The sequence below is a fragment of the Lycorma delicatula genome, chromosome 5, assembly GCF_047948215.1.
Source record: "Lycorma delicatula isolate Av1 chromosome 5, ASM4794821v1, whole genome shotgun sequence".
In the NCBI taxonomy this organism is placed as follows: Eukaryota; Metazoa; Arthropoda; class Insecta; order Hemiptera; family Fulgoridae; genus Lycorma; species Lycorma delicatula.
Genome location: NC_134459.1, coordinates 37,441,844 through 37,465,685, shown reverse-complemented (window position 1 = coordinate 37,465,685; position 23,842 = coordinate 37,441,844). Strand labels below are relative to the sequence as shown.

Genomic DNA, 23,842 nt, shown 5'->3' with positions numbered 1-23,842 from the left:
TTCTTACCCATGGTCGTATGTACTAGTTCCTTAGTATCTAATGACGATTATTTAATAATAAACTTATTTTTGTTCTCTTATTTTACAGTTTATTTTAAATAATATTTCATAATAGCTCTGCCTTTATACTTAGTGAAAAATTTTTAAAAACGCCTATTATTTTATTTTCTTATACCAGTCTATTTTTGCAACATTAAATTCTTAAATCTACACCCATTTACGCAAAAAAGGCCGGGAAAACAGTTGGAAAAATTTCTCGGTTTTGCATGATTTTTATTTGAAATACGCATAACATAGGATATAAAAATATTAATTACGTAATTAAGCAGGATTTAAAATACCCTTACAACAAATTTTAATATTCAGTACAAAAAAAGTGGGTCTGATTAGACACAAAAAAAAAAAAAATTTAAAACTTGATAAAATTTGATTTTACCTTAAAAATTACAAGCATAATAATAATAATATTTTTTTTTTAAAGTCTTCGGTTCCAGTTAACGATCTTAACCAAATTGATATTTTTGTCTTTAAAATTATATTGCACTCAGAGTATAATTGCAATAAGAAATCAAAATTTAAAAAAGTTAAAGAGTTGGAATTTCAATCATCAAAATTAAACTTTAAGAAAAATAATAAGTTAGTACTGATCCCATGAATTCCTATTTTTTTATGAGTATTAAAAGGTTTTTCTTGGAGTAATTTTTTATTCAATAAGTCGGTCCGACTTGATTCAGTGTTATTAAAAAAAATTATTATAGTTTACTAAAACAAGAGACAAACATTAAAAATTAAAAAAACGCGACTGCCAAACAAAAACCATTTCTGACAAATATTGCTCTTTAATGTAGGGTAATTAAAGAAATAGAGAATAAATAATTGTAATAAATAAATAAGTTGGTAATAAATAACTGCAGAATTAAAGGTTATAGGAAAATTAAAGAGCGTGCGGATGACAATTTTGTATATAGTAACTTATAACTTTTTTGTAATTTTTTGAATTCTTTAAAGCAAATAATTATATATATATATATATATATATATATATATATATGATCATGCCTCCCACAATGGCAAGTATGTTGCCCATGTATGTCGGTGCATGGGAGCCCTGAAAACTTCGGTGTGTAGAGACCTGGAGTCAGTGCAGCAGAGACTGTGCATCCACTCTCCGGGACATATGCCGGTTCCAGCAGAGTACCGGACCGGCCTGCTGGATTGGTAGCCCTGGAGTGGGGGTGAACCTTGGCGGCTAGTCTTGCTACAGAAGGGATTGAACATCATGCAAATTGAAAAATCAACAATCGTGACAGAGAGTTTACGTAAACACTCTCGTAAACACACCCGATTCGCCAGAAACAAAACGGAGGAAGAGTTATGAGACCCCAATGTAACAGAGAACGGCTAAAAGTATGCAGTAAGCTCTGTACAAGCATAGTTCTTGTAAACCAATCTATTGATTTACAAAATCATTCACGAGAAAGTTGCATTTAAGAATGTTAGACGTAATCACAATAGCGGAATAAGATATGCCACAGGCACTTTTCGTACAAGTACGACGACTAGTCTAATGTTGGAGGCCGGAATAATGCAACTAAATTATAGAAGAGAGATCCTATTACTAAGATATGCGGCAAATATATGGGCCTTCCTTCCCATATAAATAATAATATATTCAACAATTATCCTTTGGCTGCATTATACGAACGTTGCGCTACCTATTGCAGACCAGCAGGAATAAGGTACCACGAATTAACAAGAAAATATGAAATTACATTACCAATTTCTACAAGATAAATACCGCCATAGCTCTTGCCAGCGGTAAGTACAACATTGGATCTCTCCTGTGGATAAATAAAAGAGAAACCAACAGTAATCATCCAACAGGAATTTTTATCAACCATCACTGATTATGAAGAATATATTAAAATTTATACTGACGGTTCGAAAACCGAACACGGTGTTGGGTGCTCCATATATCTTCTATATATATATATATATATATATATATATATATATTGCTATATTGCTTCTCCACTTATATATATATATATATATATAATATATATATATATATATATATAAGTGGAGAAGCCATTCTTGGAAATTGCCAGATATGGCAAGTGTTTATACGGCAGAATGGTATGCCATGCAGTAAGCTCTTCGCTACTCTCAACATTTCTGCGAAGAGAGAGTACTTATATGTTCCGATTCGTTAAGTGCACTTACTGCAATTCGGAACAAGAATATTAAGGACGTCCTTATCGCCAACATCTTATCCATCTTGTACATTTTAAATTAACGAGGATAGCGATGTGTATTTATGCGGACTCCAGAGCATGTTGGTATTCCAGGAAATGAAAGAGCAGACGAAGGTGCCAGAAGGACGACAATCTGTGATAATTTGGATATAATTTCTCTACGAGTGGCAGATTGTCTAACTAATAGAATAAAAAACCGGTGAAGTAATGATTGGAGAAGATTTAATACCAAATTAAACGGAGTTAGAACTTCTTTATATAAAAGGAAGAGCAACGTGAAGCTGACTCGCCGAGAACAGGTGTCGGTGACTAGACTTAGAATATGTCACACGCGAATAAGAAATTCATATTTGTTAACCGGCGAAGAAAGATCAATGTGCGGTGTTTGTAATAAAGCACTTACAGTCAAGCATCGAATGGAAGAGTGTTCCATATATGAGAACCTCAGAAAGCGGTTCGGGCTAAGAAATAATACTGCTGCTGATTTGGAAAATAAAATGAAGAAAAAATAATTGCTTATCTATACGTCAGTAGATTGTTAAAAAGTCTATAATTAAATTCAAGCTATGTTAAAAATCTCTAAGGAGTAGCCTAATTCTATCTATACAAGAGGATACTTGAAACGTGGCACGCATAGGTAACTCTCTTACCTAGGACGCCCGGGCTCGCATGCATGCATGAGTGGGGGAGTCGGGACGTATCCGATGATGGTATGGGGGACCCTCAAGGGTGGACAGATGGCGTGGGGCAAAGGGTATGCGCAAGGCTTGCCTGGAGCCAGGTATTTCAGGACCGGGAATGGCAGCCTCCCTGAGGAGTTCTTTGGCGGTCCTGAACAGGTCAAGAACCATGATCGGTTACGTCCTAAGGAACTATTTATAGGGAGGAGTCAACTGCCACGGCATCCTAGGGTTCCGGTTTCCCTGGAGGTGCTTAAATAACATAAGGGGTCAAAAAAGGAAATTTTGATATTGTTAAGCCGTTCTTTTTCATTTATATTTTCGTGTTTTATTTTGTTTTTAATTTTAATATCGGGGCTCTTTATACCCTGTAAATGTTTTCAGTGTTTGTATTTAAATATTTTGTGTATTTTTATGTTTTTAAATAAAATGTAAGGGCTCTTTACACAGTTAAATATGACGAACCTGATGGTAATTTAATTACTGTTTTGAGAATGTGACGAGAGCTATGACCGTAGAAGTCGATTCCCATATAATAGAAAAAATGTGTTTGATTCGTTTAATAAATTCAAAATTTACCAGGAGGTTATGTATGTAATATTTTTGTGAAGTTTAAACCGATTGCTAACTGCCAATTTTATCTGTGAAGTAAAACTTAAATTAAGTTATATAATAATAAAGATAAAGATGCTTGTCACATATTTCTTACTTCTACAAGTACTGTCTGATACTTTTACAAATTTACGGTGTGTTAAATATTTAATATATTAACTGTAATATGCATATAAATATGCTAAACAAATTTTACTTGCATGATTTTATGTATGGCTTTAGTATTATTCTATCTTTTGTAAAACGTTTTAAAACTTCATAATTTATTACAAAAAAAAAAATAATAATAAAGAAAGAAATATTACCAATCCTTTTTAAATTTTAATATTACAGCCCAAAATTCTTATGGATAGTTAAATAAGATACAAATAAGAACTAATTGAGTTAATTCATTCAACCTGCACTATTTAATTCTTTATCTTTTTGCATTTTATTAAACTTAAGGAAAAAATCCAGCGGTTAACTTATGTCACGTTGTGAGCATATTTGAGGTCAAGTGATGGAATTTCGATATAAGGTCTCCGAGGTGTTCCTTCACTTTTAATTAAGAACGGTCTGGACATCGGGATTCGACCGTCGCGACGCAGCGCATGCTCCTATGTATTCGAGCGTCATTTACAACTCGAGCTTCATTTCTGTCCGCAGTCGGTCCGTTGCTTTCAAGGAGTACCGTCATCTTTTTGATTGTACTTCGTGCGCGATGTTCTTGGTGTGACTTTATATATTTATATGTATATATAAATATATTTATATATGTAAATATTTTTTTATAAATTATGATTTAAATAATTAAAATAAACGGTGAGTTTGTTTAATTTTTATTATTTTTATACTTTGATAATTTTTTATACAACCCACAATTTTTTTAAAAAGAACTTCATAATTTTTCGTTATGTTAATGATTATGTTAATACTTTATTTTTTCTTTTAATTTTTATACTGGTTTTCGTAAATTTTAATTACTATTACCTTCAGACTATATTAAAAAACAAGCATTAAAACAAAAAATTCTATTTAAAATTTGTAAATGAAAAAGATTTTGTGATAAAACAAATCAAACGATGTTTATTACTTAATTTTGATTCAGTAAAATGGATGTAAAAGATATTTCGACGGAGGTGTGAAATAAACTTTCAGAAAATTACCTAAAAATCTCTACAAGCTAAAAAAATTATTCTACTGAAATCCTAATATTCAAAAATGTAATATTGACCTTGCTGAATCACTATTAATTTCTTAACGGTTTTATTTTTTTGGATTTTTTTTACATTTCTTTATTTTAAGATTGAGAAAAAGTAATCTAAAGGGATTGAATATTAATTAATGAACTTAAAATTATTATTATTAATGAATAAATTACTATTTTCATTCTTAACCAGGGTTTTTATAAATTGATATTATTTTTTATGAATTATCTTTGGTGAATATCAGGCCGTATAATAAGACAACTTAACTATAATTTTTTTAAGATACATACAGTTTTTAAATTTATTACAAATATTTTTAAATTATTTTATTTGATCTATAGGCTATGATCCAACTTTTCCTTTTTTCATCATTAATGAAAAAAAAAAAAATAATAATAATGGCCTAATGATGTATTTTTATGTATTGATATGAAAATATAATTTGTTTTTTAGATAAACAAAAAAAAAATTACTCAAGAAAATAAAAAAACACGTTTCAAAATTCAATCAATTATGCTTACAACTGAGCAAAGGATCTGAACTAAATGTATGATACATATTTGTGTATCAACATCTTTACATTTTAAAAAATTATTTTTTTAATTTAAAATAAGATAAATAGATAAATAATGAATGAAAAAAATTATTTGTGCGTATTAAAATATTACTTATTAAGAACATGAATAAATAAAAATATAATTGACTGAAATTTATTCAGTAAAAAAAAAAAAAATATTCGTAAAATAACGACTACTATTTTAGACTTATGTTTCTTTTTTTGATAATTTAAATAGTTTTCAAAAACGGGTTAAATGGTTGTTTTTAAGGACGATAATAATTTAATTTAATTTTTATTAAAATATAAATAATCTTTCATACAATAAATTTGCTTCAGTATATTAAAATTAATAAAAAAATAGTTTGAATTTTTCTTTTAAGATTTAAAAAAAAAATATTTTTATTTATTTTTTAATGCTTTTATTTACAGTCCCATCAACAATTATAGTCATTAGCGACTAAAGTAACACTATCATGTAGTATTTTATAAAACAACAAAAATAAACAATGAAGAAATAGGAACAATAAAGAATAAACATAGACAAGTAACAACAATAAATACAAAATAAAATACATTAATTTATTTACTTTGACATATTTTTTAAAATTTCTTAGTTATTTTATTTTTAGAACTAATAAAAAAGATTTTGACAGAAAAAAAAAAATTTGTAATAACCAGAATTAAATGTTTTATAAAATGTATAAAAAAATAATTAGCGTATCTAGATACAAACTTAAAATTACATCCTCGAAAAAAGAGAAAAGTTGTCATTTGAAATATTTTTATTATAATTATATTATAATGTTATATTTTACATATATACAAGATAAATATTAATAATTAATATTAGTTTAAGGGATTTTATTACGTTTTAAAAAAATAAATAAATAAAAATATTCTTTGAAATTATCATAATGAAAAAAAAAAATCCATTATTCGAGCGTAAAATATTAAATTAAATAAAATTATGATTCAATAATATAACAATAAACATTTCACTTACAATTTCTTTGCATATTAATAAAATTAAGTGAAAAATAAATATTATATTTATTACATATTTTTACTTATACATATAAATATATGTACATAATAAATATAAATATATATATTTATATTATATTTACGTTTAATAAGGTCGATCAAAATTTTTAAAATGTGACACCTTAATTGGTAAATAAAATTTTAAACATAATTTTATGAAGATTAATTGTGGTAACGAAAAGTTTGTTTTATGTACAAGACTACTGTATAATTTAAAAAGTTTATTAATGAAAAGGTGTAATTATAGTTTCATAACTTTGAAAAAATTAATTAATTTTTAAAACTTTTTAAATGAATAAATTTTAATTTATCTTGATATTTTAGAATGTCAAATGAAGAACCGGTATAATTAATGTGCGTAATGTCTTTCAGCAGTTCATCTGTAAAGTTATTTTTATAAAATAATTTTAAAATAAAATATATGTAAAGAAAATGGAGTCTAAAAAGTAGAAAAAGTCTGGAAGTAAAATCTTTACAAGTCTAAACTTCATTAATCTTATAATAGGTATAATTAATATATATTAATTAATTAATATATATATAGCATTAACAATACATAGCATTCCTGTCCTGGCATCAGCCGCGCTATATGGTTTCCGTCGCGGTCAATTTTTTATTTTTTGGTAAAGTAACCGGATTCTTTACCAAACATCCGCTTTAACAACCGGTTACTTTGCTAAAAAATACCGAAAATGGTTTTAAGATATTTATGTGAAGAGTACTTTTACAAGCCCAAATTTACTGAATATCTCTTTTATTATAGTCAGAAATGGGGAAAATTTGCAATCATCGTACAGAATTACCTATCTTCACACCTTTCAAGATTGAATTTCAGAAAATTTAGAAATTGGTTTTTAGATTTCCCATAAATATTACGCACATAAAAAATCAAGGTGATATCTTCAATTGTTATGGAAAAATAAAAAAAAAATTCATTGTTATTCCATTTTAACCCTTTCAACTGGGAATTGCAATTCAAGTATGCAATTCTAACTGGTTATTCTACATATAAGAAATAATAAAAGATTCTTTAGAAATTTAGTTCGATGAGTTAAATGTCATTGTTAAAATTCTGTGCATAAAAAAAGTTCGTGATCCATATTCATTTTATATTTTGTTGCTTGTCATTTGATTCTGTACTTGATAATGCATATTTCATTTTAATTGATTGTCCTTCCTTTTCTGTTTATCTTATACTAATTGTTCAGCACTAAATTTATATTTAATCTTCTCTTGAGATACCACAAACAAATTGTCCGATCAATAAGAATCAATTTACACCATAAGAAAAACGTGTATACAAATTTTCATGGTTTTATGAAGTAGTTTTTGCTGGGCGTTGATTATGAATGACCTACGTCGTGTTATTTTTTATTTTTTTGTTCGTCTGGACTACTGAAGATCACGTTTGCATAATAGCTTGGAACTTATTTTTTCCCAATATTTTTTTTAATTTTTTCACTCTGTTGTTGTTTTTTTCCTCGGTCAACTTTCCTCTTATCTTTCTCTGGAAATTTTGATTCTTTAATCAATTTTCTAAATTGGTCTCTATTAAAACAGGTTTCTTTTGAGATTTCTAAAGTTTTAAGATCGTTTTCTACTTCTTTAAACTGGTTAGTTTTAATAATTTTACTATTATAAAAGTTAAATATTTGTTTTGTTAATCTGTTTTCACTTATTCTGTATAAATGCTCGTAAAATTGTAATTTTCTTCTCCGGATGGTGTCTTTTATTTTTTCTGTATTTTTATACTTAAATTTCTGTTTTACGTTTTAGTTTATAAATTCTGTCTTGGTAATCGGGTTCATATATGTTTCTTAAAATTATTTTTTTTCTATTTGTAAGGTTTTTAACCGAAAAACTTTGCAATCACTCAGTGCTATAAAACAGCTCCGAAAGAATAACTGTTTTGTAATGTCAGAGTTTAGCAGTACGCGAAAGTGATTTTTCATTATATAAATAATAAATAACATGATATTTTATATATACAAATATATTAACAATTTTAATATTAATTATTGATTTGAATAATAATAATATTACTTTATCCCTGAACTGTACCAGAATAAATTTTCATCATTTTGTTTCTTGAGTTTATAAAATTTTATATAACAATAATTTATTAATTAAATATTAAGAAATAATAAAACCGCTTTTTTGTCAATATATCTTTAATTAAATCACAAGATAATCTTGAAACTTGGAAATGGAAATGTGGAATTGTAATTTTGTCGCTTACGAAAAATATCATACCTGATTGGAATTACAATCCGGGAACCTTTGCCGAGCTCCGTGGCGCGAGTGGTAGCGCCTCGGCCTTTCATCCAGAGGTCCCGGGTTGAAATCCCGGTCAGGGATAGCATTTTTCACACTCTACAAAATTCATTTTCTAAAAAAATATTTCATCTGAAAATACATTTAAAAAAGTTCCTTGCTAATGCTATGTAGCTATTGTATGCTAAAGAAAACTTTTTAACATAGAAAAGAATATAAATAAAATTAAATTTAAGGTATTTATATTTTTGAAATAGTAAATTGGTGTCATAAAATTTTTCGTTTATAATTTTATCCCGCTTAGTTTTTTAAACATTTTTTATGTGTTCAAGTTATTCTACGTTAAAATAAACATTAAGGTAATAATTCTTTAAGGCTGGCAGACATTATCTAAAATACACCACTGGGGATTGTTATTTTTCAAATCTCTACCACTTTACTACATTAAAATTACTCAGCTATGAAGTTCGACGTTGTAAAAAAAAAAGTTAATTATAAATACGTACTCGTTATAATTAAAACAATTTGATGGGTTATTCTAAATATAAGAAATAATAAAAGATTCTTTAGAAATTTGGTTTGATGAGTTAAATGTCATTGTTAAAATTCTGTGCATAAAAAAAGTTCGTGACCCATATTCATTTTATATTTTGTTGCTTGTCATTTGATTCTGTACTTGATAATGCATATTTCATTTTAATTGATTGTCCTTCCTTTTCTGTTTATCTTATACTAATTGTTCAGCACTAAATTTATATTTAATCTTCTCTTGAGACACCACAAACAAATTGTCCGATCAATTAATTCCTTTTTAATAAATTTTATCAAGTACTATTTTCTCAATTTATCACCGAAAAAAGTCATTTGATATTGTACTTTACGTTATACCTCTTTTTTAATTTTCTTTATTTTATAACTTTATTGTTTCTAATCTATAAAACATTGTGTAATACTTTTCAACAATTAAAAGTACTTATTTATTTTATTTTATTTTTATCAGTCATTAGTTTTTTCCATTGTCAAAGAAAATTTTTTAATTTAATTTTCTTACCAGTAATTATATTGTTGATAATTTTCTTATTTTACTTTTTCTGCTGAAATAATTTTTATTTATTTATTTCAGTTTATTTTATCTACTTATTTCTTTAAATATTGTGTATATTTTTAATTTGATTTTATAAAGTGATCCAATTTCAATAAACAATTTACATTGTGCTAATAATTAATAAAAATGAAACCTATTTAACCTTTTATTTAACTACAATTATTGAAAAATCGTTACGATTATTAACATATAAATTACAAAAATTTAATGTTTTAAAACTCAAATTTGTGTTAAGTTTTTTAAATTTATAATCATTAAACTTTGAATGAGGCGTACATTGTTTTACTTTAATTCTGAATTACTTTTATTAAACATTTTTTTTTTTTTTTTATTAAAATGACACAGCAACTTTACAATCTGTTCAACAAGATAACTGAACAATAGGTAAACAAGATTTATTTGAAGTAACATTAAGTAGCCATAGACACAGCGGTTGGTGACTTAACGATAGCATCGAAATTAAAGAAATGAAATAAAGAGCACTTCGTACGGCCAGATCATAAAATCACCTAATTGAAACGATAAGGCAAACCAAGAATATTGTGCCTCAGCAATCTTGAAAAATTACTGATCGTGTTATCTAACAAACTGACCGCCAAATAATTCGGTGCCGATCCAAATGATTTTAATAACGAAGGCTAACCAGAGAGATTTCCTGCCGAACAGTTCGCAACTTACGATCATTATACATGAGGCTATTGTTTATGTACCAGGATATTTTTAGCATTTTTTGCAGTTTTTTTGTCTGGTAACGGTCAAGTATGTTAATACTGGAATTTCTTGCCCCGCAATTCTTGACCCGTAAGTCCAGACAGGTTTCAATACTGATTTATAAATCAATAATTTACTAACTACTGAAAACCGAGATCTATTTCTATCAGCCAGTACATGCTTTTAAACTTGAGATATAACAGTTTTCGCTTAGATTTGATATATTTCATCCAAGTAAGTCGTCGATCAAGATGAAAACCGAAATATTTATAGTCCTGAGATCTCAGATCTCCGATGTTTTCAGATCTCACATTGAAGATTGAAACTTAAGGACAGCGTTCCTCCTGTTTCAATCTGTTCAAAAGGGTGAACGTGATATGCTTTGATTTTATTTCATTGATCTTTATTTTCCAACATGAAAGCCACGATTCGAGTGATATAATCTTGAAAAAAACGAAACGCAGTGTCCGGATCTTCATGAGCAGCAAGAACTGCAATATCGTCAGCAAACGTTGCAACTGTGGTATCTGCCGTAATTTGCAAGTCAGCCGTAAACATAACAAAATGGATCCGAGAATCCTACCTTGAGGTAATAAGATTAAGGAACCCCTGATTGAATAAGTAACAAATCCGTCAAAACCTCTTCTTGTTTAACCTGAAAACACCTGTATTCTAGGTAAGATTTCAGCACTAAGTAGAAAACATGTGGTACAATATTTTTTCAGTTTATAGAGCAACCCTACATGCCAAACCTTGTCAAAAACCTGATTGACATCGAGGAAAATCGCTGAACAGTACTGTTTCTCAGCTAGAACATAATCTATAATGTTAACAATACTGTTTGCTTGTTCTGCAGCAGCATGTTGCTCCCTATACCCAAATTTGTGAGCCGGAATTGGATCGTCCACGAATTATTTCAGTCTTTTCAAAAAGAGCTTCTCTAACACCTTAGAGAGCACAGGAATCAGGCTGATAGGCTTCTAAGACGATACATTTGTCGGGCCTTTACCCGGTTTTGCTATCACAGTTAATTGTGAAATTTTCCACGGATCAGGAAAATGACAAATTTGGACAAAAGCATTAAAAAATGAAAGTAACCAAGGGTATCACATGCCGAGGTTGTGCCGGAGAATTCGACCGGCGATCAAATCATACCCCGACGCCTTTGCTGGATGTATTTCATCTTTAATGACTGAAGAGAAATGGTATACTATAAAGCGCGTAATTGGCTAGGAAATTTGGAAAGAAGAAGCCAAATAATCAGAGATTTACCCGATCTCCTCTGAATCTGTCTCGATATTACTGGGTTGGAATACACGGAAAAATGTTTAGCAAATAACGTCGCCTTCTCCTGAAAACTTCTCGCCCACGTCCCGTTAATGTTACGGAGAGGAGGAATAAACTGGAAGAGTCTCTTGAATGACTTCGCAGATTTCTATAAAGCGTACCCAGCAGCCAGTCCACCAGATATATTCTCAATATAAGATTGAAACGAGGCGTATTTAAAACCCGAATTTACCTTTTTAGGCCTTGAGAAGCTCAGTTAAATCTTCCCTTATCAGTAGGGTAACGAGTTCTCTGCCATATGCGTCGTAATCTCCGGCATTCTTCTACCTTTTCTCTGATGAAGACCGGATACGTATTTTGAGCTGGGGGAGCAAAATCTAAATTGGGCGTGGAAGCCCACGACGCTGATTAAACCAATTTGGTCAACTCATGTAATGCGTTGTCCACATAGGCCGGTGAATTCAAATGCACGTCCAATCTTACATTTTCCTCCAAAAAATCTTCAAAACTTCATTTTTTGGTAAATTTATTAAATAAAGTCGGAGAACTAGCAGTTATCGATCCATTGTCAAGTCAAAATGTGGTTCAACATGTAAACAGTTCCAAGAAATACCCTTGAAAACGAAAAAATCCAGGAGATCGGGAATTTTATTTAGATCCGTCGGCCAGTAGGTTGGTCGCCCTGATGACAAACACTCCAAATTATTATCAGTCATTGGCCGGAAAATTTTACTGCCTTTTGGTGATGTCAGTCGTAAACACCATTGTAGGTGCTTAAAATTGCAGTCCACCACAGATGAATCTTGGATACAAAGATCTAAAGAAAGTCGTAAACTTATCCATTTGCACAGCATGTCATGGTGTGGAATAAATTGAGGAGACAAAACCCTTGGTCGTCCATCGTGGACAATCACGGTAGTGGCCTGTAAAAACTCTTGTTTGTGTTTAAGTGATACATAGTGAGAAAACATACTTCTAATAATAACAGCGGCACCGCCGTGCACATTCCCTCAGGGAATGTGCACGAATAAAGCCGAAAGCATTCGCCTTTATGTCCATTATCATTGCTATCAGAGGGTCCACACATTGTAACTTTCTCAGCGTAGGTAAGACCAGAAATATTTAGCTCATTAAAAAAGACATCATTATTGCTATCATTAACAGTATGACCATCACAAAAATGAGAATCATTACCATCCGAGCCAGTTACCCGCACATCTTCTCTTTTGGCAAGCAGAGTGTGGTTATTGACTGCAGTATTAGAATAATTACCATTAGAATTGCCAATAGTTGTAATTCCGGAAGATAGGACTGGATGGGATTGAAAGACCTTAGTCTTATATTACTGATAAATCTTACACCCTTTGTAACTCGCTGGTTGTTGGTCGCCGCAGCTAACGCAGGGAGCCGGGACCGGTGGTGCCTTAGAACAATCCGTAGTCGCATGATTTGCATTTTACACAACAGTGTGGGCGATTACATTGATTCTTGATCTGACCAAAGCGTTGATAACATTTGCGTTGGACCATCTCTTATTGATATACGGAGCCTCAAAGATTACTATTATATAATTCAGAGACTTCACGTTAAAAATTACTAGATTTCGGTTCTAAATCCACGAAATAAAGCGGCAGCAGTTCCTTCGTTTGACAATGGAGAACGTTAGCAACATTTCTAACCTCGTGACCCAATCTAGGCAACTCATCAACGATTACTATCTTGTTCTCTGAGTGACGCATGCCTCCATGACCATTCTATATGCCCTCTCATGTCCAAGCTTGTATTGTATGTACGCTACCGGCTGAACTTTCACCATGTGGCCTGACCTTATTGTCGTCAAAGTGTCACAGTAGCAGTAGGAAATAAGCGTGCTAAAAAATTCTTCAATTCCTATATAGAGTTAACGCCTGTACAAAAATAGGCTCTGGTTTCAATGATTTCGCATGAAAACCTTCATTTTCCACAATGTTTTCAAGAAGACTACATTTGTTAGATGTAGGAACTGTAAAACTAGATTGGCTGGCCGATAAACGCGTGTAATAGGTTCTGTATAATGTATTCGCTGGCATTTTTTCGTCACCAGAATTTCATTGGCTTGGCAACTGACCTTTTCGGTTTGCATACGTGATACTGTGTGGCAGGGAGGGTTTACCTCACTAAGCTCTGTAATGTCACCTTCACTATCCGTTTTTGATACGTCACCCTCGTTGTCGACAATGCCTCTCTAATTAACTTACGCCCCGTCGGCTTTCTAGGGCCCCTGTTCGAAAATTTTAGCCCGCGTAATCCGTTACTTGATAGAGCAGGGTTCACGTGAGGTAACATGTCGTTGCTTATATTTGATGAATCGCCGTTGCTATGGGAAACAGCTTGGAGCTGGTCCATAGCAACGCGCTATTGAAATAAATTAAATTATTCTAAATGAAATACTTAAACTAAAAGTTAACGAAAAAGAACACAAAACATTACAAGAACACAAAATAAAAGAAGAACAAGATAACCAAAATACAAAAAAAACGAAAACATCGAAAACCAGAATAAAAACTTGTCCGTACTGCTACACATCAGCTGGTGTATTCGATATAAATATTAAAATTAAATGTATTTGAAAAATTTTTAAATAATTTTTTGGGTATTTACGCTATTTTATTGAAAATATTTTTATTTTGGGTAGATTTTTATTGATTATTATTATTATCATACTACAAGGTAAATCAAATACCGAATTGATATTACTATATTTTTGACTACATATTCAAAATGAATTTAATATCATTGGTAAGTATCAGACATTTTTAGATTTATAACAAAGAAAAAAAATGGATTTATTAGAATGAACAATATAAAATGATTTTATCAGTTTAGTAAATTTTTTTCAATTTAAAATTTTTTAATTTCTTAATATCATCTACCATTTATATTTAATTATATTGTTAACTATTATATTTTTATAACAAATTGCAATTAAAAACCTGTTTAGAATCGATGAAAGAGTTAATTTCAATGCTAATTTAAAAATTTCAAGTTTTGAATTGGCATTGCACTACATAAACTACGATTTAACTAATAGTTTAATTAATCCCGTCATGCTGCAGTTGAAAAATGTATTCTTTTAATCATGTAATTTTTACTAATAAGTTTGGAAGAGTAACGTACAAAGTTAAAAAACAAAGAAAATGATATATGTTACTGCAGGTACAAATGGACGGATGTAAATATTTCGAAAATAAAGTTTTTTGTCATAATATGCATAAAAAAATAAAGATAAAAAATTTTTCTACAATTAATTAGCATGAATAGTTTCAATTTTAATTTATTTTTTCCAACGAGTAATATAAAACTTACTGATTGAAAAGGCAATATTCGGGTACAATAAAAAAAAACAAAAAAAAACACAGAAATAATACATTAAAACAAAAATTAAAATATTTTAAAATTACTTTATACAAGTTGAGATTTTAAGAATAAATGTTGCAAGACTAACACATTTGTGTGTGCGTGCGCGCGTTTAAACATGCACAAGTTACTTACCGTTGATAAGTTTCTTATCAGATTATTAACCAAAAAAATCTGAAAAATATTCTTTGGAACTTGAAACTCATTAATAAAGTCATATTTATTAAACGTATTAACTTTGTTGCAAGAGCAAAAATATATTCACAAAAACATTCCGTTTTCTAGTGTCTTTAGTTTTAAATTTCCAGGACCACCGTTGGATATTACTTCTGAGGATGAGTTGAATGTAACGTAGCGTGTGAAAATGACATGGCTGACCGGGATTCGAACCCGGGACCTCCGGATGAAAAGCCGAGATGCTACCACTCGCGCCACGAACTCCGGCGCTTTATAGTGTCTGAGTTAGTTGTAATCAACAACAAGAATCAACTAGAAATTTAGTATAGAAAAATTTATTCCCAAATAAAATTTTAATTAACGTTAAAATTTTACTTGGAAATAATATTTATAAGATTAATGAATTTTGAAACGGTTTTAAGAAGACTTAATAAAGGAAGCAATTAGTTAAAATACTAAGTGATTTTTCTCTTCTCAGCAAATTTCCTTTTTTTTTCTTTAGAGAAATAGTAGACCATATAAACGAAAACCAATTATCTATTTTCTGTCTATTCTAGAAAAGAACAATGCTTGATGATCCAGAAAGGTAATTCGGTAGAAAGCTCTTCAACTATTAAAAAAGAGAATAATAAGAATGTATCGATAATGTTCAGTTAACAATTTTAAAATAGCAAAGCAGAATTTTAAAAGAAATTTTTTTGTTACAAATATACACTAAATATATTAGTGTTACATGTACACAATATACGCTATATACTACAGTACATGTAAAAGTCTAATTTTTAAAATAACAAGTCACATTTAGAAAATTTTGGAGACAAATTGATAAAGTTAATCTAAGATTTCTTAAAATATAACTTTTCTTATGAGAGGGCTCAAGACTTATTTATCAAATTTTTTTTTACATTTTATGTTAGAATAAACAAGCGTAATGATCTTTATTAGTTGTTGACAAGCTTTGGGTATTATTTATCGTATTACTCTAGAACATGATTAAACGTTTATATTAATAATAAAATCATAGAACTCAACATTAAATTAATTAAAGACTGGTATGATATAAGACGCGATTAAAAAAATTATGTTCTAAAAATTAAATTATAGCAATTACTTTATACTTACTTAAATAAAAAAGAGTGTTTAAAAGCAAATATTTTGAAAAATAATTTTTTTTTAACATTCTTAATTTAACAATTTTTGGGACAAAGAATAAATTTTCAAAATTGAAAATATATTATTATTATCTATATATTAAAGAATATTTGGTAAATAAACTAAAAAATATTTAATTTTTCTACAATTACTCGGTGACTAATTTAGTTACAGACTTCGTTGGGGTTTTAAAACACTCATTGCATCAGGCCACATATAACCAGCATGCGTTGACTACGCTCACAGAATTATGATATGCGTTTTAATGGAATGTAGCTTTTTTCATACTCAAAGCATAACCTTAATGGCATTCAAATCGAGATATCTCAGCAATTAATTGAGAAACATAATTGGTATATGAACCTTAAAATACTCATCATGTTAAGCGCCATCAAATGAGCCAACATCGACTTCGATCACTCAATTTCTAAAAAAAGTTTTTGAAGGAAAGATAATTAAATTAAAAATCACATAGCAACTGTATCTTTTTAAATATAATAGCGTATGTACCGCATCCATACTCTGAAAAATAGATCCCAATATATTTTTAGAATCAATTAATTATATATATAATACTATAAGGGATAAAAACTACTCTTAAAGAGTAACCTACATTGAACTATATAGTAACTGTTTATTAAAGAGACACCACAAAGAATGTTTCCTTTTAATTAATTTTTTTTTTCTTTAATTATAATTTTCTTTAATATACAGTACAGAACACACACACCCACATACACATATATATTGGATGGATGAATGTATGATTGTTTGCGTATGTATGTATCTCGATCCTTGTATAGCAGTTATTGCATCTCTTTCATACGGAAAGTTCTCGGCTCGAATCTCAATCAGACTTAGCATGTTTTATTTCTCATATGCAACTATAGTTGGGTATCAGCTTGCTGTTACTTGTATAAAATAAACAAATATATGTGTTTATAGTACTCGATCGCATATGTGTGTTTATGATGAGTGCAGTTTTTTCTTAATATATTTCAAATGGTTTAATGTACAATCATGAAATTTGTAATGATGAAGCACTAATGTTATTTTTTCTTAAATTAAAAAAAAAACAAAACACATGATAAAGCTCTTTTTAAACTATATTTAAAATACCATTTATGAAAATATTCCAGTTTTTTTTAAATTTATTTTTAAACACTGAATAATCGGAATTAAAAAAAAAAAACAAAAACACATGATTTACTTTTCTGTACTTATTAGGTTTATTCACTGTACAACACAGTTATAGACAAATAAATGATTTTACGAAGTGTTTAATAATAACAACAAAATTAGGGTTAGAATAAAAAAAATTGTAAAACCAGAATTGCCTTGCAAAGCCAGAACTTATTTGTAAGGATGTAAAGGCAGCTGTTTTTAAAATTGTTCACTTCTCTTTTGTTTATTCTTTTTAACAGTTTTACTCGTTAATAACACTATACAAACACTTAAACACAATATACACAATTGTAACATTAAAAACTTTTGAATGGCTCATGAGAGTTGTGTGATTTTACTATCCTTTTAATACACCACATTTAAAAGGTATTATAATACAGTCTTTACATATCCATTCACAGCTTAAAAGGACGAAAGTGTTTTTTTACTATTCTAAAAAGGCTATTACCATGTAGTTGAAATATTGTTTGGACTGCATTATTCGCTATTCTGTTGAATATCTCTTTTATGGATGTGTTGCAGCTAAATTTGATCCTTTTTATCATCCTGAATAAGGGAAATTGATTTATTTTAACAGTCTTTGTTTGTATATTTAACCTAAAGGGCGTTTTATTGTAGAACAGTTTTTAAGGTACGGAAATTTGATTTGGTATATTTTTTTGTGGTTTTCTGTTTTCCTGATATCTCTAATTTATTTTACTAAAGAATACAAAATATATTCCTTGCATAAAATAAATGTAATATAAAGATACCATAAATATTTAGAAAAAAATATAAATTAAATTCTCTAAATATGTTTGCATAAATAATATCGTATTCTAGTATATAAAATTCAAAGCCTCTCTCATTACTTCACGAACCGCTAAATTTCCGGAACTTCTACGCAGGAGAACATTTTAATATACGGTTGGTACATTACATGATTTAGAGATGCCTGAATAACTGTAACTAGAAATTGGAAATTTTTTTAAACCAAAAATCTTCGTAGTAAGCACATATATTTTAATTTATAAATTGTTCAGTTTTTCAAAACGGATATAATTTTGTTAAAATTTAAACTAGAAAAAATAATCATCGGTCAGTAAACTGAGAACGGAAATTATGATTACATATTCTTTTTTATATTGAACTGAAGGAGAGAACATGCTAACTGCGTCACGATCGGGTAATAAATATGTAAATAAATAGGTAGCCTACAGTAAAATCCTAAACGTAGTTACACTACTACGTTAGATAAATTTTCTTCAAATTATTTATATATACTGAACACGTATGCAAACTATTCAGCAACGTTTTTTCTTTATGCTCTAAAATTTATACAATTTTCAGTTTGTAAATCTAAATAATTTCTGGTATAGATTTCGTACACTTCAAACACTAATCGTTTATTTTTAATGTATATTTAGCTAATCGTTTGTTTTTTGTATGTTTTTATTTTTACTACTTTATTCCAGCTATTGATTTTTTTCACGGTCTCGGGTAACTAATGACCACCACATTCAATACTTTTTTTGGCATCTCTCTCTTTCCTTTACTACCAGTACACTTTAAGTACTGCTGGTATATTCCTGAATTATTTTGTTACTTTTTATTGAGCTACTTTGTAAAAAACTCTCTTTTCTGAGATATCATTTAATTTTTTTCTTAATCAATTTCCGATTTTATAAGTCTGGAATTGTTATTACTGCTTTTTTTGTCTGTCTTAGCTTTATCATAATATAGACTTTTATGTTTTCTTTCTAGATAAAAGAGGAAGATTTTACAGAGAATTCTATTATTACTTATTCTTAAAATGTGGCCCAATTTAATCTGATGCATTTTTCTTTTAATTTCTGGAATAGCATTTCGGAGAATCGGAGGTTACATCTGTCGAAGGTTATATCTGTCATCCTCTGTTAAGACCAAATTTCAAAAACCAAATTTTCTTAAAAAATGATTTTCTTTCTTTTAGATTTCATTTAACCCTCGTATCGATCATTAACATACATTCTGCAGCATTTTTAAAATTAATTACCGTGTTCACATTCCTTAATTTTACTCTTACACATTACCTTTTTTTATTCGTATTTTATGTTAGACGATAGGCCGGTTCTATTCTCTTCACTGGAATTTTCAAGACTATTTTTCTTGGCTTTTCCATTCTGCAGTTTTTCCAATGTATCTAAACAGTTTTACTTATCTATATTTTCATAGATGGTTTTTAAAGATAGTTGGACATTCTTGATATTTATTATGTTATATATATTTCTTTAAAATTATACCTGTTCTACTGTTTATTGTAATTTATTTTGAGATCGTCCGACAAGAAAACCAAATCATCTGCGAAGGCGACATCAACTTTTTCTGTTATAGTGCACCGAAAAGAAGGAACTTTAGCCATTTTAATCGTTTTTAAAATACATTAAAAAAATAATTGAAATGATAAATCAAATAAGCAATGTATCATAGCAAAAAGATTCTTCAAGGTTGAAAAGTGAAGTATATTTTATCTGAGTATTTACTTCAAATTAGTACGTGTGAATCAAGGTCTGTCATACACGTGAACAAAATTAACTCTGTAATTTAAATCTCATTATTTATTTTTATTGTGCACTGGATATTACTATCTTTTGTTTGAGTAATAGTTAACATTTTAGATATGATTTAATAAGTTAAGAATTTTTGAAGGCCAGAAATATAACGTGAAGAATTGTTTAAACTTAAACTAACTGTTACTGAATGTAGCTACGGAAGAAAAAACTAATCAACTTAGCGTTTTAAATTTATCTTGAAACATTAATGTTGTTTTGATAGTTTGTGTGACTTAAATAAAGATTAATTCAAAATACTTCGATGAAATTTCAAATAAAAATTATAAAAACATTTTTTAATCCAATAGAGCAACACAAAAAAAATACATATGGGTTTTACAATTTATAAACGTATATCGAAAACGGAATTAATTCCAGATATATTATTACCTTCTCTTAAATGATAAACTAGAGGGAGAATCCCGACTATCCAGTAGTTTATCAGTTTAATGAAGGTAATAAAGTACACAAAGAGAACCAGAACTAGTTTTATCTACGTAAATTTCCTAGGTAGGTTAATGTAATAATAACTATTCTAAAAGGATCCCTCCTTCATACTCTCTTCCTGGGTGAGCTCTTGATCCAAAAAGGGTTTTCAGATCTTTTATGTTTGTGTGTATGTATACGTAACGTATATGTTTTAACTATCGTAATGATGCATTTATGCATTTTATATACTAGTATATCTGGCTCGTTATATCTTGATGACTGCTCCTGTTATAATGTTTTAAGCCCTCTCTAAGCAGTAAAAACGTACTATTGCATCTCCTTCAAAAATAATACGTAACTTAGTAAATTTAATCCTATTCGTTCTTTTTTTGTTAAAAAATCATTTAAATAATGTTACACTAATGACAGATCATTAATATTTAATAATATTATTGTAGGAAAAAATAAATGTGATTAATTATATTATTATCTATATATATAAAACAAAATGTCGTAATTCATAATCAACGCCCAGCAAAAAAATGCTGATAATAAAATGAGGAAAATTTCTATACACGTTCTTCTTATCGTGCACCACTGAGTCAGTAAGTTCATTAAGTGCACACTAAGAAACTATTTTTTGAAATTCCAATTTTAAACGGTTAAAACGGAGTAACAATGAAATTTATTTTTTTAATTTCTCGATAACGAATGAAAATATCATCTTGATTTTTGGTGTGTGAATTTGATATTGAAAGGGATTAAGAAAGTTAAAAACGTTTTAAACAATGATTACAAATTTTCCCCATTTCTTACTGTACTAAAGGACGTATTCACTAGATAAGGGCTTGAAATTACTCTTCAGTTAAATATCTGAAAACTATTTTCGGGTTTTTTGAATTTCATTTTTTTTTTTAAGGGGTGAGACAGTGTACGGCGCGACGGCTCAACCAACATAGGCCCTGAAACTCTTACTGTTTGTGCGACGTCAATGGCTGCACCTCCCTTCGGTTACTTCATTAAAAAACATAAAATGAGTAATCTCATACTCATAATACTCGTAATGAGTATGGATGGTAGATTATAAATATTTTGAAAAATTTGAGAAATAAACTACTTTAAGATGAACGTTACCAAATTTCCAATTTAAAAAAACCGTGTATTGGATATTACAATTGTAAATATCTATTCTATTAGATTATTAATTGACAAGAATATTAGATTACAAGAAGTAATATTATTTTCTTAATTAAAAAAAAAAAATTCATATGCCCTCTCTAAGAGAGGGCTAACTTAAATTTCAGAAAAAAATATGAATAAAAATTTATACGAGGAACTTTTTCAGTCATATTTTGTTTACCATTAAGGGAAATTAATGTTTATTTTGTTAAATTTTGTAATTGAGAAAACAATTAGCTGTATTGACATTTTTATTTATTGTACATTTAAAGTATTAATAATCTGAGTAGAATTTCTATATTTTGGTAATACTTATGAATGAATAATTCTATTACAATACATCTCTAAGAAATATGACAAAGTAACTGCCTCGAGTAGTCAGGCAGCGTAATTAGAAACAATAACTTACATTGTTATTTTAAACCTGAAGTGACAGCAACACACTTAATTCTGTTTAATGAGCGAGTAACAATAGCAAAAGAATCTACCCTCTAATCTTAATTTATTACTCTACCCGAGTAGACTGATTCCAGTACATTAATATACGAATTTAGTAAAATAAATTCTCTATTGGATATTAAATATGTCAATACAAAAATTAGCGGTAGGTTGTGCTGCTTGTTATTCTGGAACCCAGAGGAAGTATTGTTTAATATATCCAATGAAAGATGGAATGTAGGATGAAGTTGTATCTGTTTAACAAACATTTTGAGTACACAAGTATGTAGGTTACTAGTTATGAATGAAACCATGATCTTACTACCTACCTACCTGCCTCATGATTTTCTATCCTATTTAGTTGTTCTGTGGCCGTCATTAAAACGGCTTGAAATAATTACGAGTTCACAAAGAAAACACAATAAAACTTAATAAACATTTATATTAAATAGCTGATTAATATATTATTGGTAATAAAGGAACGTTATTAATTATTAAATTTTAGAACATAAAATACATACTTAAATTTTGGATTACTTAAAATTTAATATAAAAGTACTCCTTTCAACCGATTTGTAATGATTTTTGTATTTAAAAAATATAAATAAGAAAAAAAGTAAAATGGAGGTACGGTTATAATAATTGTTATGATTTAAATGTTATAAAGATTTCTCTCCAAAGAGAAAAAAAATCCTTTGCACTAACAAAGTCATCATAATTTAAGTGAGAGTGGTTATAACAAAAATTCCCGCTAAAATACCGTAAATTATAATGAAATCAGAGATTAGGTAGGAAAAGCATCACACTATTATTCTGTATTTAAACTATTTTTATTAATGTAAATGATTTATTTAAAGTTCATTGATGTTTTTTTGTAAGACAACAACTAAAATTGTAATTATTATCAAAAATAATGAAATTCCCCTTCAAAGTGGTTTCCCAGAAATGCGACTACACTATGCCGTCTCTTTCAATTCTCAAAATACTTGTTGAAAATATTTTTTTGTATAACCATACGTTCAATTAGGGATTTTTTTCTTATTCAATCTATCCTTGCAAATCGTTGTCCTTTTAATTTTCTCTTAATCAGTTAGAACAAGAAAAACACTAGGATGCTACGTCTGGAGAAATTAGAGGCTGCGCATCAATGTAATGCTATAATTGGCTAAATAATCACGAATTAATAGTGATTATGGGATGGAGCGTTTTCTTGTTGCAAATCAAAATTATTATCTATTAATATAGAATTAATAATTCTATATTATGAATATAGAATTCGTAATAGACGACAGCATTCTAATCAAAAATAACAGGATGGAGAACAACTTTCGATCGAATTCCTTGAGCTTTTATCGGTCTTAGTTTCTCCAGGAAGGTTATGTAAGGAAAATTAGACCTTCTTTTCAATAATAAATCGTACACCCATGTTTCATTATCTGTTACAACACGTTTGAGTGATTCTTAGTTATTAACGATATCAGTCAACAGTTGATATGCGATATAGCTTCTGTTGAAACATTAATTTTGGAACAGTTTTTGTTGCTACTCGTTTCATAACCACAAGTCAATCAAAATTGTTTCCCTCGAAGCATAAGAGAT

The 23,842-nt window shown here is 28.9% G+C and overlaps 1 protein-coding gene across 2 annotated transcripts in view; it reads left to right on the top strand.

Annotated features, from left to right (window-relative positions):
- Window positions 1-4,210: 4,210 nt before the first annotated feature.
- Window positions 4,211-23,842, top strand: part of Oct-TyrR (Octopamine-Tyramine receptor) — a 1,169,363-nt gene continuing 1,149,731 nt past the window's right edge. For both annotated transcript variants that reach the window (XM_075365895.1, XM_075365894.1), the window contains exon 1: window positions 4,211-4,351. The gene's annotated coding sequence lies outside the window, so the exon portion shown is untranslated. The remainder of the gene's footprint in view (window positions 4,352-23,842) is intronic.